The following is a 13,803-nucleotide window of genomic DNA, read 5'->3' as shown; positions in this document are numbered from 1 at the left end:
AATGAGAAAAGGCAATAGGGGCAGGAGACCTCCGCTCAGTGCTGAAAGCTGGATATGAATTATCACTTTGGGAGGAACTCATTTGCCATCTGAGAATGGAACAGGCAGACGTAAGGCTAGAAAAGCAGGTCAGGCTTATTGTAGATGATATTGATGTTGAAGTGATTAATTTGCTCTTAATTGGTAGGGAAAAGTCAAGTCATTGAGAGTTTTCACTTACAAACTCTTAGTCTTTATGCCAAGAATTAGACTGAGAATAATATACCTGGGGTTTGTCTACATTAGTTTTAAATATACTATTACCTTGAACCACTCTCAACTGAAAGTGTGAAATTTAGAATTAACCAAGGGTAATGTGTGATGGCAGTAACCTGGGCTGTGAAAATAAATTCATGGAATAGGAACACATACACATAGAGTTTTTTTTTAATGGATTAATTTTCATTGCAAATGAGCATGTGTTACAGTATTACTGCTCATCTACATTCTGCAAGTCATTTCACTACAGCAGAAACTAATGGACCCTGGTTGACTGTGAAGGCAGAAACTGGCCTGGGGAGTGGCAATGTCACAGGTGTGTCATCATTTCTTTCCCCCTATAAGATGAAACAATTACACTGCTGAATGAAGGAAAGAAGCAAATGAATGACTTTTCCAGGAAGATAAACCAACTGTTAATTTTACATAGTCTAAGATATATGAGGCTCATAAAGTGTTTTCATTTTCTCAAAATAAAGCTCTTGAAGTCAAACTTAGGAGGGTGACACCTAAAGCTGCTTAGAGCACTGATGCCCTCATGTGGGAAAAAAACAGTTCACATAGTTTCAACCTCTAAGAAGGACCAGACACCTGCGGACAACATTCTATATGATAACATGATACAAAGAAATGAATGGTTCCCAAAATGGTGATCAAAGTACATTTACAAAGTTCTTTTACTCATTAATGTCCTTTGGCATCTTTGTTTAGCATAGAGGCTGCCAGAAATCAGCTGGAAATGTGTGGGATCCCCATAAGTCATTTTACTTAATAATATGTATTAGAATTTTTCAGCTCATTTTTAGTTAACATAAAAAAAATCTAACAGAGTAAATCTTTGTAAAAGCAGTACTAAATGTGTACTTTGAGGTACTCTATTCATTATATCTAATATTGTCCATTCCAAGATGCTGATTTATTGAGTCAGGAGTGTATGTAACTCCAAGAGCATCGCAAACCTCAAGCTAGGCCACAGCCCAGAGCTTCTGAGTCCAATATTCCAGGACAAAAATCCAGTTGTAATTAAAAGAAAATTCACCCTGAAATTCAGCCTATTCTCTTCACTGTGAGTAATATACCCCAATTTGCTCCTTTGGGGTTTATCCACATTTACGAACCTGGAAAAAAAATGGTGCAATAAAGGAGCAGGAAAAAAGTGAGAAGTTTTTAGTCGCCCTATTTTATTACAGATATTCCCACCTAGTCATCCTCCCAGTATGAAAATAACATACCAACTTTGCAGGCAGTCACTATCTCCCTTAAGCCAGCCCTCTCAGACTCAGACATAACTTAAGCTGTGTGCTCCACGAGGGCAGAAACGGTGCCTCGTTCAAGTTATCTCTGTCACCTAGAAAAGCGTTCTTTGAATAACAGGCACCAGTTCTTCTAGAAAGGAAGGAACAGAAAGAATGGGGGGAAAAGATGTTCTCTCTCCTAGGAGTATGTACTGCTTAGTATCAGAGGAACGAAAGTTTCATTTCATATGAAAGGGCTTTCAAGCTTCAAAGAGAAGATGTCATGAAAGAGGCATCTTCTTCGATTTTCCTGTGGTCACTAGGTATAATACGCAAGTCCCTTGATCAAAGCAAGACTTGGTCTTTCATTTTAATTTTTCTCAAATTTATGGTGAGCTTCCTGAGTTTGCACAAAGTCCATTATGTGTATTGCATTTGCCTCTTTGCCCTCAAATCCATTCTCTGCCTTCCCTTGCTCTGGTCTGATGTCCAGCGGGCTGATATCTGGAAATCACATTTTCAGTTGGGTTCAGCCAATTGGAGGCACTGGCAGAAGATGTAGGCAAGGGAAGAAGGAAAATGCCAGGGTCTCTCTCTCTCTCTCTCTCTCTCTCTCTCTCTCTCTCCTCTGGGCACTGTATCCAGTGGTGGCTGCGTCATCTCTGTGATCCCTGCTTCCACAGGTGAGCTTTTCACGTCTCTAAGACTCTGATAACACCACCTCCTCCTCTCTTTGTAGTCTTTCCATCTCAGGCAGTGAGATCAATTCCTTGTAGCTGCTAATCTCTGCTGCTGGCTCTGTCATCAGTTCTAACAATTTCGTTACTAGTTCCCCATATTAAAGTCCACCTAATAAACTGTTTGGTGCAGATTCTATTGTTCCGATGTGACCCTGGCGGATGCACTGTGCTAGGGCTGTTCATATTTGCTTTGAAATGTGTATCATCTTCTAATCAAATGGGAACACAAGAGCATTTTAATACTCACTATTCACTGTATAGGACTACAGAAACATAGCAGACACACTGAGGATTCTGTCCAAGGTCTTTATTATTGGACCCAGGCGGGGGGCGGGGGGGATGAAAAGATATAAATTGTGATAGAATTAGAGTAAGACATGAAAAAAAAGTAAATATAAATCCATATTTATAAAAAGTCCTCCTGTGTCCTACAGGACACGTGGGAGAGTAGGACAGAGAGAAAGGACAGAAAAAACAATGTTATTCATGCAAAAACTCATAATGGCCCCATCCTTCTGCTACAACCTCAGAGAACATTGGCTTATTACAATACAAATTGGACCAAATGATGAGGGAACTCCAGACGCATCACAGACCTTTCCGCTTCATTGCACAGTGCAGCAGAGCAGGGCACAATCTGAGGAAAGAAGCGCTTTCTGTGTTTTACGTTTACCTGCTTGCCTTCAGATCCCAGAGAAGAGATGCCCTCAATTGGGGGTAGGAGAGGGTAGAGCCTATTGCTGTGAGGAGGTTGCACAGGAGATTGAGAAAAACCCAGTTGGAATTTCCACCAGCCCATCTCAATTAGCAGTTAAGACAGGGAGGAGCAGGGGAGACAGAGCAGACAGTCTGTGCCCTACTTCATGCCTCAAATGTCTCAAACTGGATTTTCAGCTGATGAGGCAGGATCTGTAAGTAGAGGTAGTTGGCAGCTGCACACCAGAGATGACCAAAAAGCTCAAATGCATAATGAAAAGCTCAAAGGCTTTCGGGCTTCATTCTAACTCAAGTCATTAACAAACTGCCAACCAATTGAGGAGCAGTGGAACAAAGTACGTCGACATGATAGATGTTCTTCTTTTGAATAAAACTTTAACATCTTATTCCACTGATTTTATTTTTTTATATGATGACATCATAATTATTTCTCACATGTCTTGTAAGCACTTTTATCTGAAGATTCATTCTCCCATCATTGAAGCAAACCTTTATTTCTTTTTTTTTTAATATATATTTTATTGATTTTTTACAGAGAGGAAGAGAGAGAGATAGAGAGTTAGAAACATCGATGAGAGAGAAACATCGATCAGCTGCCTCCTGCACATCCCCCACTGGGTAAGTGCCCACAACCCAGGTACATGCCCTTGACCGGAATCGAACCCGGGACCTTTCAGTCCGCAGGCCGACGCTCTATCCACTGAGCCAAACCGGTTTCGGCCAAACCTTTATTTCTTACATTTTAAAAATTATTTTTGGTCCATCACTGGCTCTTGTTTTCTTCTTCAGACATACCAAATATACATAGGTTAGACATCTGTGTTTTGTTTGTTATAATCTAAAATTTCTTGATGATTTAGATTTCTACCCTATAAATCCTTTATATCTTGTAATTCATTTTCAAGTGCTGCAATGCAACTATTTTCCCCTTTCTCTCAGTTCCCTTAATATCCCATCCTGCTGTATTTTTCTGTAGAATATTTTATAGGTTTCTTTGTTATTATTTCTTGATTAGTCATCTTTGAAGGGATTATATTTTTTGCTAGACCTGCTATTTGCTATCAAAAAAATTCTAACAATGTAGGAAAATAAGAATATTTGTTCAGATACATCAAGTAAAGGTCCCATTAATAAGCAAAAGTAAGGGAAAGGTGTTTGCTATCACAGTTATTACTTCACATTTTTTTCTGGAATTTAGACAATGCAATTAGTTAAGAAAGAACAAAATATTATTTAATTTGGAAAAAGAGAACACAAACACTGTGTTATTTTCACATTACATTATTATATGCATAGAAAACACCAAAAGCAGCATCCAAACAAGTAATACAAACAATAAGAATTTGATAAGATGCCTAATTACTAAGATATTATAGAATCACTATACTATTATGTAGCTTCCCAATATATTGAAAATACCCATTAGTATATTTAAGGAATTATAAGAATGATCAATATTTCAATTAGAATTTATTTAATAGAAGGTAAAAAGAAAAACTTCAATTTAAATAATAAAGGAATTTATTCACTCACATAGCCAAAATGTCCAGAAGTAAAACAGGTTTCAAGAGATGTTCAATATGGTGGCACATTGTTAACAAATATCTTCTTCCTGTTGTCTCCCCTTTTCTTTATGTCCTGCAGGAGAGATCATCACTCCTCCAACTGCTAAACAAAAGCCCTGGCTTTCTCTCTAATTGGTTCACCTTAAGTCACAAACCTATCAACAAGTCACTATGACTAAGGGCATTCCATGTACTAATTGGCTTTGACTTGGAAGATGCGGCTATTCATCTTGCACAGGTCATTGCAGCAATGGGGTGCAATTATCCACCTTTGAAGTTGGGGGTGGGGACAATCCAAACAAAACTTGCTCTTTTGTAATGGAGTAAGGTGAAAGGGATGTTAAGGAGGCAACCACAGTGATGATGATGATGATGATGACGATGATGATGAAATGATAATAATACTGACAGTACCAATAATAATGACAACTAAAACATACTGAGTATTGAATATGGACCAATTATTGTGCTAACCTCATTCTTATCCCATTTAAATGCCTTAAACTCATTTGGTTCTTGTTTAAACCAAATTATATTATTCACATAAAGTGTTTATTACCAACTAAATAATGAAAATAGTATTAGCAGCAGTGATAGTATTGGGTAGGTAAGCACTGTTATTCTCCTAACTTTATACGTGAGGGAACTGATCCTTAAAGAGGGTGCATAACTATTTAAGGTAAGCAGAGGTTACATTAGTTTAAGGTGAGTCACAGAGCTAAAATTCTAACATTGGTCTCTCTGGCTCTAAAAGAAATATACAAGATTTATATAAAGAAAAATCAAGAAAAAAATGGCTTAGAAACAAAAGAATGTCAGAGTTAATGGAAAGTTATACCTTGTTCTTGAAAATGAATGCCCTATATTTAAAGATTAAAAAATTATTTTGCTACAATGACAGTGAAATTCCGTGTGTGTGTGTGTGTGTGTGTGTGTGTGTGTGTGTGTGTGTGGCATTTTGCTTTGTGAGTGAAGGCAGAGCACAATGCTCATTGAATATTTCATTTACTCCCTTATACATCCAACTCCCATGCATTTGGGCAGGACTAAGTTCTAGACTTGCACTGTCCAATGCCATATCTGCTAGCTGTATGCAGGTATTTATATTAAAATAGTTCACATCTTGTCTACATACATGCAAATTCTGTCCAGTGGAGAAATCATTAATTCCCTCTTCCCTCAAAAGGCAAGTTTTGCTTCTATTTGTTAATTAATTTCCACATTTTTAAATTCAACTTTAAAAGTGTGGTATTTCCATTTCTCTGTACCCATAGGTCTTCTCATTATTTAACAAGCTAAATATTTTTTTAATTCTCACCCAAGGATATGTTTTTATTGAGTTTAGAGAGAGAGGTAAGGAGAGAGAGAGAAACATTGATATGAGAGAGAAACATCTATCTGTTGCCTCCCTGCACATGCCAACCGGGGTTCAAACCTACAGCAAGGATATGTGCCCTGACCAGAAGTTGAATTGACCACCTTTTGGTATACAGGATGATGCTCCAACCAACTGAGCCACCAGGCCAATGCCAGTTAAATAAAATCTTTGACTTGTATCTATTTTATATTTATATGAGAGTCATAATTATACAATCTTTAAAACACTTTGAAAGAAAAAAGGATAATATTCAAACTGAGTTTAGCCTGAATCCCCACATTTCATATGTGAAGGACCTGAGGCCCAGAGAGGTGAAGGGATGAGCACAGAGATTTCAGTTAAACTTTTCTCACCAAGAAATCCTCCTTATTAACTGAACATAATGAACATGTCATGCTGTTTACTCATGTATGCTGAGGAGTGATTGTTGTTAGTAAATCGCCATATTTTGTTTTGTGTGTATACTAACATGAAGGCTGAATTACTAGTAAAAAATGCTGAAGTCACACGGACTGATTTCAATTTTCAACTCTCCTACTTCCAAGCCATAGGACTCAGGCAAGTTACCTTTTCTTTGTCTCAGCTTCCTATCTGCAAAGTGGAGACAATAAGAACTTACTTATAAGATTGATATAGAATTGAATTGGATAATGCTTATTAAACTCTGGAAACTGCCTGTCACATTAAAAGTGTTCCACAGAGTTGTATGCTATTCTCGTCCACACTAGTCTAAGGCACAATTTCCTTATAGAGGAATGATCATCTTGAAATACACTAACATAAATGGAAGGAAACCTGGACGTATCCCTTAGATGTCATTGAGAAAAGTTGTAAAATAAAGTGTTATATAACAAATTCTATTTAATGTTATTAAGTTATCTCTTGTTTATAGCAATTATGCAGTGAATTACTTGATAAAATTAAAAAATAATTCTGTAGCACTAACTACCCTCTTTGACTTACTACTGGATTTTAATAAATAGTTATAAGACATATCCCATCTATATACAGGAGTACTAGTACATTGCGGCTGGCTAAAAACAACACTTCCAGGGATACCTACATATGCATAATACTGTGGATTATGTGACCCAATAGCCAGTTTCTAATGTAATTTGGCAGTAATTTAGTTCAATGAAAATATTATATGAATATTAGTAATGAAAGTTTAATAAGTAATAAGGAATGACATACTTTCACCTTTCACATATGATTGTGAGATTTAATCATTACATATTTGACTCCATATTTTCCTCCACAGCATTTGACTCAACACTTCAATACTCCCCACAGGCACCCACCCCAATGTTTGTACATAGTGGGTGTTGAATATATGTAAAATAATCTATAAACTAGAATGCATTGCATTTTATGTCCTACTGCTTGACCTGAAAGTAAGAATAGGAGCTGAACATTTGTTCTTCCTGTGCACAGAGTTGCCTCTTGCTCATTCTTAGTGTTCATTGTTGTTTTCCCCTCTGCACTTCCTTTTCCTCTGCAATTCTAGGATGCTCTATAATTAGAAGCCAGCCAGGCATCAACTTCTTCCTCTGGGCAACTGTGTGCCTTAACACCTCTCAGTGACCTTCCATGCTAATTAAACCACCGTGTGAGAATAAAGAACATTGGTACTTAACTGAAATAAAAAGCAATTAAGAGGAAACATTTGGAGATGATTGTATGTTAATAAGAAATCTTAATCAATGTGTATACCTATGAGACCAACCATGTTCCAAGGAATGTTCACACAATGAGCTCATTTACTTCTCACAAATCCCTTAGGAGTTCTCTTTATCCCTGTTTTCATATGAGGAACTAGAACCAGGGCTAGTTCAGTATGTTGCCCTATGTCACCCCATTACTGAAGCTGATGCAACTCTGATTCAAAGACAAAGACTGTTATTGTATCATAATAAAAACTAGAGAACATGTAGAAATGCTTTTAACGGCCACTGGTGTTCAAGACTGGTTTTGATGAATAGATAAAAATGCTTTGAATTAAACATTAAAGTTTAGTATAAAATGAATGCTTTTGAGGTTCATTCTTCCCTTTGCTAGATGGAGTGAGGGTGAATCCTATAAATCCAATTAGGGATTGAGCAGAGTTAAGGCTGGGTTGCTTATAGGTATAGCTCAGTCTATCTGTGGCTTGCCATTTTTTCTAAGGTTTAGTGCCCCAGGACTCTCAGCTGATAACATAATTTATTCACCAGGTCCCTAAACACTGATAGACTTCAAACCAACTTCTGGGTACTGTGAAGCTAGAAAATTTGACTTACATTTTAGGTGTTTTCAGATTTAATTTGTAGTCTTCAGCAGAATGCAGCTTCATAATTTGGCAGATATCTTGGGAACAAAACTGATCTATGTTTGAAAACCCTCAAGACTCTGATTTTGTCTATTTGGCCATTTTAGATTGCCAAATAGTATGCTATCCTCCAGTGTGGCCCTCTGTATGGACAAAGCTTATCTCTTCTAAGCCTCTTGTTTACCAGAACCATCAAATTCTGGGAACACTGCTTATAGTTTACCTCCTCACAGTTAAACCTTCTCTGGAATCTTAGACTCTTTAGCCTAATTTCTTTACGGATGCCTTTGAATTCAAAATTTTTACATTTTACCTGGCTTTTCTAGTTATTCTTGAAAAGATTGTTGGTTTACAGAAAACTAACCCATCTTACCTAGATGCAGAAGTCTCAAATCAATAGGCCCTTAAACAAGAGATTGATATAGTAAAATTTATATTTGCTACATGGATAAAAGGAAGAAAAATAAACCAGGAAAGATGGAACAGGCCTTGACAAAGGTGGTATTAGCAGGAATTGAAAGGAAACTTAGAACTCTGAGAGCGTCAATTCTAATCTTTATAAGTATCTCCAAGGTAGAAACTCTTGGCCTCACTTTACAGATCCTATATAATAAAAGGCTAATATGCAAATCGTCCAAACAGCAGACCGGTTGCTATGATGCGCACTGACCACCAGGAAGCAGAGGCTCAATGCAGGAGCTGCCCCCTGGTGGTCAGTGTGCTCCTACAGGGGGGGCACTGCTCAGCCAGAAGCTGGGCTCATGGCTGGCAAGTGCAGCCGCGGTGGCGGGAGCCTCTCCCGCCTCAGTGACAGTGCTAAGGATGTCTGACTGCTTACTTAGAAAGCTGTCAGTCAGATATCCCCCAAGGGCTCTCAGACTGCAAGAGGGTGCAGGCTGGGCTGAGGGACCCCTGAGTGCACAAATCTCGTGCACCCGGCCTCTGGTTAATCAATAAAAAGAGTTAAACATGTATTTTCTACCTCCAAAGTGTATATATTTTCTGTATAACGTAGTGAAACTTGTGCAAAATAGTTCTGCCATCACTAAGCCTTAGTTGTTTGATCTGTCAAAGAGAATAATATCTATTTCACAGAATCATGATCAATGAGATAACTGCATATGAAAGCACCTCATCAATTACAAAGAAGTATATGTTCTAAGGGAATGGGGATTTTAATCAGGTATGGGATGATACACAAATACAGAAACGACTTCTTGAAGGAAGAAGTATTTTATATTGCAGATCCATAGAAACATAGGAATGGCATGCCATGCAGGGAAGAAGCACCAGGGTTGGTCAGGAGGCAGGGCAGGGGGCAAAGAAACCATGTGGGCTAGAGCCTTCACTGTGGTTCCCACATGAAGGTTAGGCAGGTTTAGGATTGCCTCCTTTGAATAATTTCAGTGGGTTTTGGGTGTAGGGGCTGTTCCTAATGCTGGTACCTAGCCTTGGTGTGATTAGATCAGGTAGGTAATGGCCCAGAGTGTGAAGGCTCAATGAAGGAGGTAGTTGGGGGTATAGGCTCAGGTTGGTTTGCATATGAAAGACACTCTCAGGTGAGTTGCTTGTTATCTCTAGAAATTAGCTCACCAGAGGGGATTAGTCACTCCAGACTCAGCAAAGCTCCAAGATGCCAAAGCATGAAAATACAGAAACAAATGTAAGTGGTCGTTATCTTTCTCAATACCAATAGTCTTCCAAACCTGAGTTCATGAATAGAAAAAGATTCAAAATTTTGAAACCCTGCCTTGGCATCACTTTGGTTACCTATGATGAGATGTGTATATAGGCTCCCAATTCTTCATGGAGACTCCCATAGCTCAGGGAAAAAAAAAAAAAAAAAAAAAGGTATCTCTGTGTTGCCTTGAGTAAGCATTAAACTTATGTTGTCAGTGATATTTCATTTAGTAAGTCAGTACTGCTTATAAAATGTAATGTCAGTGGCAATAGTATTTCAATTAATAATTTTAAAATTTCAAGTTTTGACATTTCCAAGCAACTGTTGCTTGTTATATGAATTACTAGAGGCCCGGTGCACAAAAATTTGTGCACTCGGGGGGGGAGGGGGGTCCCTCAGCCCAGCCTGTGCCCTCTCGCAGTCTGGGACCCCTCGGGAGATAACAACCTGCTGGCTTAGGCCTGCTCCCGGGTGGCAGAGGGCAGGCCCAATCCCTAGGTGCAGCCCCTGGTCGGGCTAAGAGCAGGGCCGATTGGGGAGTTGGGGTGCCTCCCCTGTCATGCACAGAGCAGGGTGGATCGGGAGGTTTCGATGCCACCCTCAGTCACGCTCAGGGTAGAGCTGATTGGGGGGTTTGGGCACCGCCCCCTGTCACACTCAAGGCAGGGTCGATGGGGAGGTTGTGGCGCCACCCCCTGTCACGCACAGAGCAGGGCCCATCAGGGGGGTTGGGGCTCCGTACCCTGTCACGCACAGAGCAGGGTTGATCAGGGGGTTGGGGAGCTCCCCCCTGTCACTCACACAGTAGGGCCGATAGGGGAGTTGGGGCACCACCCCCTGTCACACACAGAGCAGGGCGGATCAGGGGGTTGGGGTGCCGCACCCTGTCACACTCAGGGCAGGGCCGATGGGGAAGTTATGGCTCTACCCCGTCACACACAGAGCAGGGCCCTTGGGGGGGGCGGTTGGGGCGTCACCCTCAATCACCCACAGAGCAGGGCCGATAATGGGGTTGGGGCACTGCCACTGTCACACTCAGGGCAGGGCCAATGGGGAGGTTATGGCTCTACCCCGTCACACACAGAGCAGGGCCCATGGGGGGGGGGGTGCCACACCCTGTCACACACAGAGCCACAGGGCTATCAGGGGGTTGGGGAGCTCTGCCCTATCAGGCACAGAGCAGGGCTGATCAGGGGGTTGGGGCGGCTTCCCCTGTCACGAATAGAGCAGGGCGGATAGGGAGGCTGTGGCCCCACCCTCTGTCACACACAGAGCCACAGGGCAATCAGGGAGTTTGGGCACTGCCCCCTGTCACGCTGATCCCCGTGCCGGGAGGCCTCGCGGCTCCGCTGATCCCGGTGCTGGGAGGCATATTACCCTTTTACTATATAGGATAGAGGCCTGGTGCACAGGTGGGGGCCAGCTGGTTTGCCCTGAAGGGTGTCCTGGATCAGGGTGGGGGTCCCCACTGGGGTGCCTGGACAGTCTGGGTGAGGAGCTGAGGGCTGTTTTCAGGCTGGTGGGTGACAGAAGCTCCCAACCACTCCTTTTTTTCTTTTTTTCTTTTTTATTCTGGGCCAGCTTTAGCTCTGAGGCTCCAGCTCTTAGGCCTCTGCTCCTGAAAGCAGGTATCTGGTTTGTTTCAGTTCTATAATCGAAACAATGTATAACTCTAGCTCTGAGATCCCGGCTGGCTGAACAGCAGGTTTCTGGGGTTTTGTTTAGCTTCTATATTTGTTACAATGTTTCTTAAACTGCAGGCTCAGAGGCCGGCAAGGCAGGCGGGGAACGTTGGTTTCCTCTGTCACTGAAGCAAGCAAGCCTCATGTTAGTTTCAAGCTGCCTGGCTGCTGGCCGCCATCCTGGCTGGCAGTTAATTTGCATATCTTGCTGATTAGCCAATGGGAAGGGTAGCAGTCATATGCCAATTACCATGTTTCTCTTTTATTAGATAGGATTATTTTCAAAGAATAAAAAAATCATACCAGAAGCATATTTTCAAAATATGCCACATTGCACAGATTATCTCCATTGTTTGTTTTTATTGAGTTCTCTACCCTAGCCATAAACACATTTGTCATTTGGGCAGTGTTCAACAGGATTCAAACTAACAAATTAACTTTCTTCTTGAATATGAATGCTTGTGGGGGCAGTTTTTGCAGTGTGGGAGTCTGTTAGTTCCACATCTATTAAGAGACTAAAAGTCCCCATTTGGTACAATCTTATTTTCCTAAAAGATGGGCAATTAAACTAACCAATTTCTGAATAATATAATCTAATAGTTCAAAAACAAAGTATATATATATCATAATAATCAACCCCAGATTATTAAGGAATTTTTATTCCAGTTACTGGATTAATTTATTTTTTACAAAGAGTACAGTGTGTTTTCATAATAAATAAAATGACCCTTTGGCAGTAAGAGTAGAGAATATTCATTAATATCCCTTATTTCCCAAATCCTCCCCTAATATCTGCTTATTGGGGGAAATGTTTCTTCTCTACACCTTATGGTTCCTCACAAGGAGAAAGTTCACAGAGAGACACTCCTCTCCTCCTTCCACTCTTTCTTCATTCCATCCTCTGGCGGATGCTGAAGGTGACTACACTAATGGGTAAATTTAAAACTAACATCTGCATATTCTCAGCTCAGCACTGCTTCTTCTCCCTCTTTGTGGTGAGCCTCTTGACCCTCGAGCTGCTAAGCATGAGGCCTCCCAGCTCCTCTGTACTAAGAGTTTCTCCTGGGCCAGTCACCTCCAACAAGGGAGATCTGCAACCACACATACTAGGGGTCTACATACATATCTCATCATAGTAATATTAATACCATTGTAATAACCTGCTTATTATTTAACTGGGAGTGAAAGGAACAGGTATTTTATACTGCAGACATGCTATTTATACAGCTTTGCTAAGGTAATGCTCTCCAAGGCATTAGAGAGGTTTGGATGTTTTAAAAGTGATGATTTCATTGTGAAAGACAAAGAACGTCCAGGTCAATTTGAACCATGCTTTGATTGTAAAACTATCAGAATGGGCCAGAAGACATGGCAAAGTAATTTTGCTTCATGATAATGCACCATCACACACTTCAAAACCAGTTAAAGCCACATTTAAAGATCTTGCTTGGGAAGTATTAACCCACCCACTGTATTCACCAGACCTTGCTCCTTCAGATTACCATTTGTTCTGATAGATGGCACACACACTTTCTGAGCAGCACTTCAAAATGTAAGAAGAAGTGGAAAATTGGGTCTCTGAATGGTTTGCCTCAAAACAAGAACAGTTTGATTGGGACAGTATCCACAAATTACCTGAAAGATGGGGGAAATGTGTAGCTAGCAATGGACATTATTTTGAATAAAGCTCTTTTGCTGTTCTCTTGAAATTATCATGCTTTCTTTGATTACAAAATCCACACTATTAACCAGTACACCTAGTAAACTCCTATTGCAGATCTGTGGACTAAAGACTGTGTCATGTACTTTGTAATCTCTTCCAGATCATGTAGGATGTCTTAAATCTTATTCTGTCATGCCACACACAGCAAACAAACACCCTTTTGGCTTCTTACTGGCAGCCAAAATTGCAATGTCGACAAGTTTACTATCTTGTAAAGCCAATGAGATAGTTTAAAAGAAAAAAGAAAGGTTCTGGCCAAATATCTCCAGGAAGCTCACTAAAGGAAATGTTAATTACCAAGGGACTTTGTCCGAATAGCAAGGAAGAGCTAAATAAGTGCCAGTTAATAATCACAGCTTCTTCCTGTAATCCATTCTTCAAACCAATTCCTAAGAATTAAGAAGTATTTTTGCTTTAATGTTTGACTCTAACTACTACTTAAGAAAAATAAAGCTGAAGTATTATATATCTACATTCAGGACTGGCTTTGGAATTTGCAGAACCTTCTACAAAGTG

Source organism: Myotis myotis, unplaced genomic scaffold, assembly GCF_014108235.1.
Source record: "Myotis myotis isolate mMyoMyo1 unplaced genomic scaffold, mMyoMyo1.p scaffold_m19_p_12, whole genome shotgun sequence".
Lineage (NCBI taxonomy): Eukaryota > Metazoa > Chordata > Mammalia > Chiroptera > Vespertilionidae > Myotis > Myotis myotis.
This window is presented reverse-complemented; position numbering follows the sequence as displayed.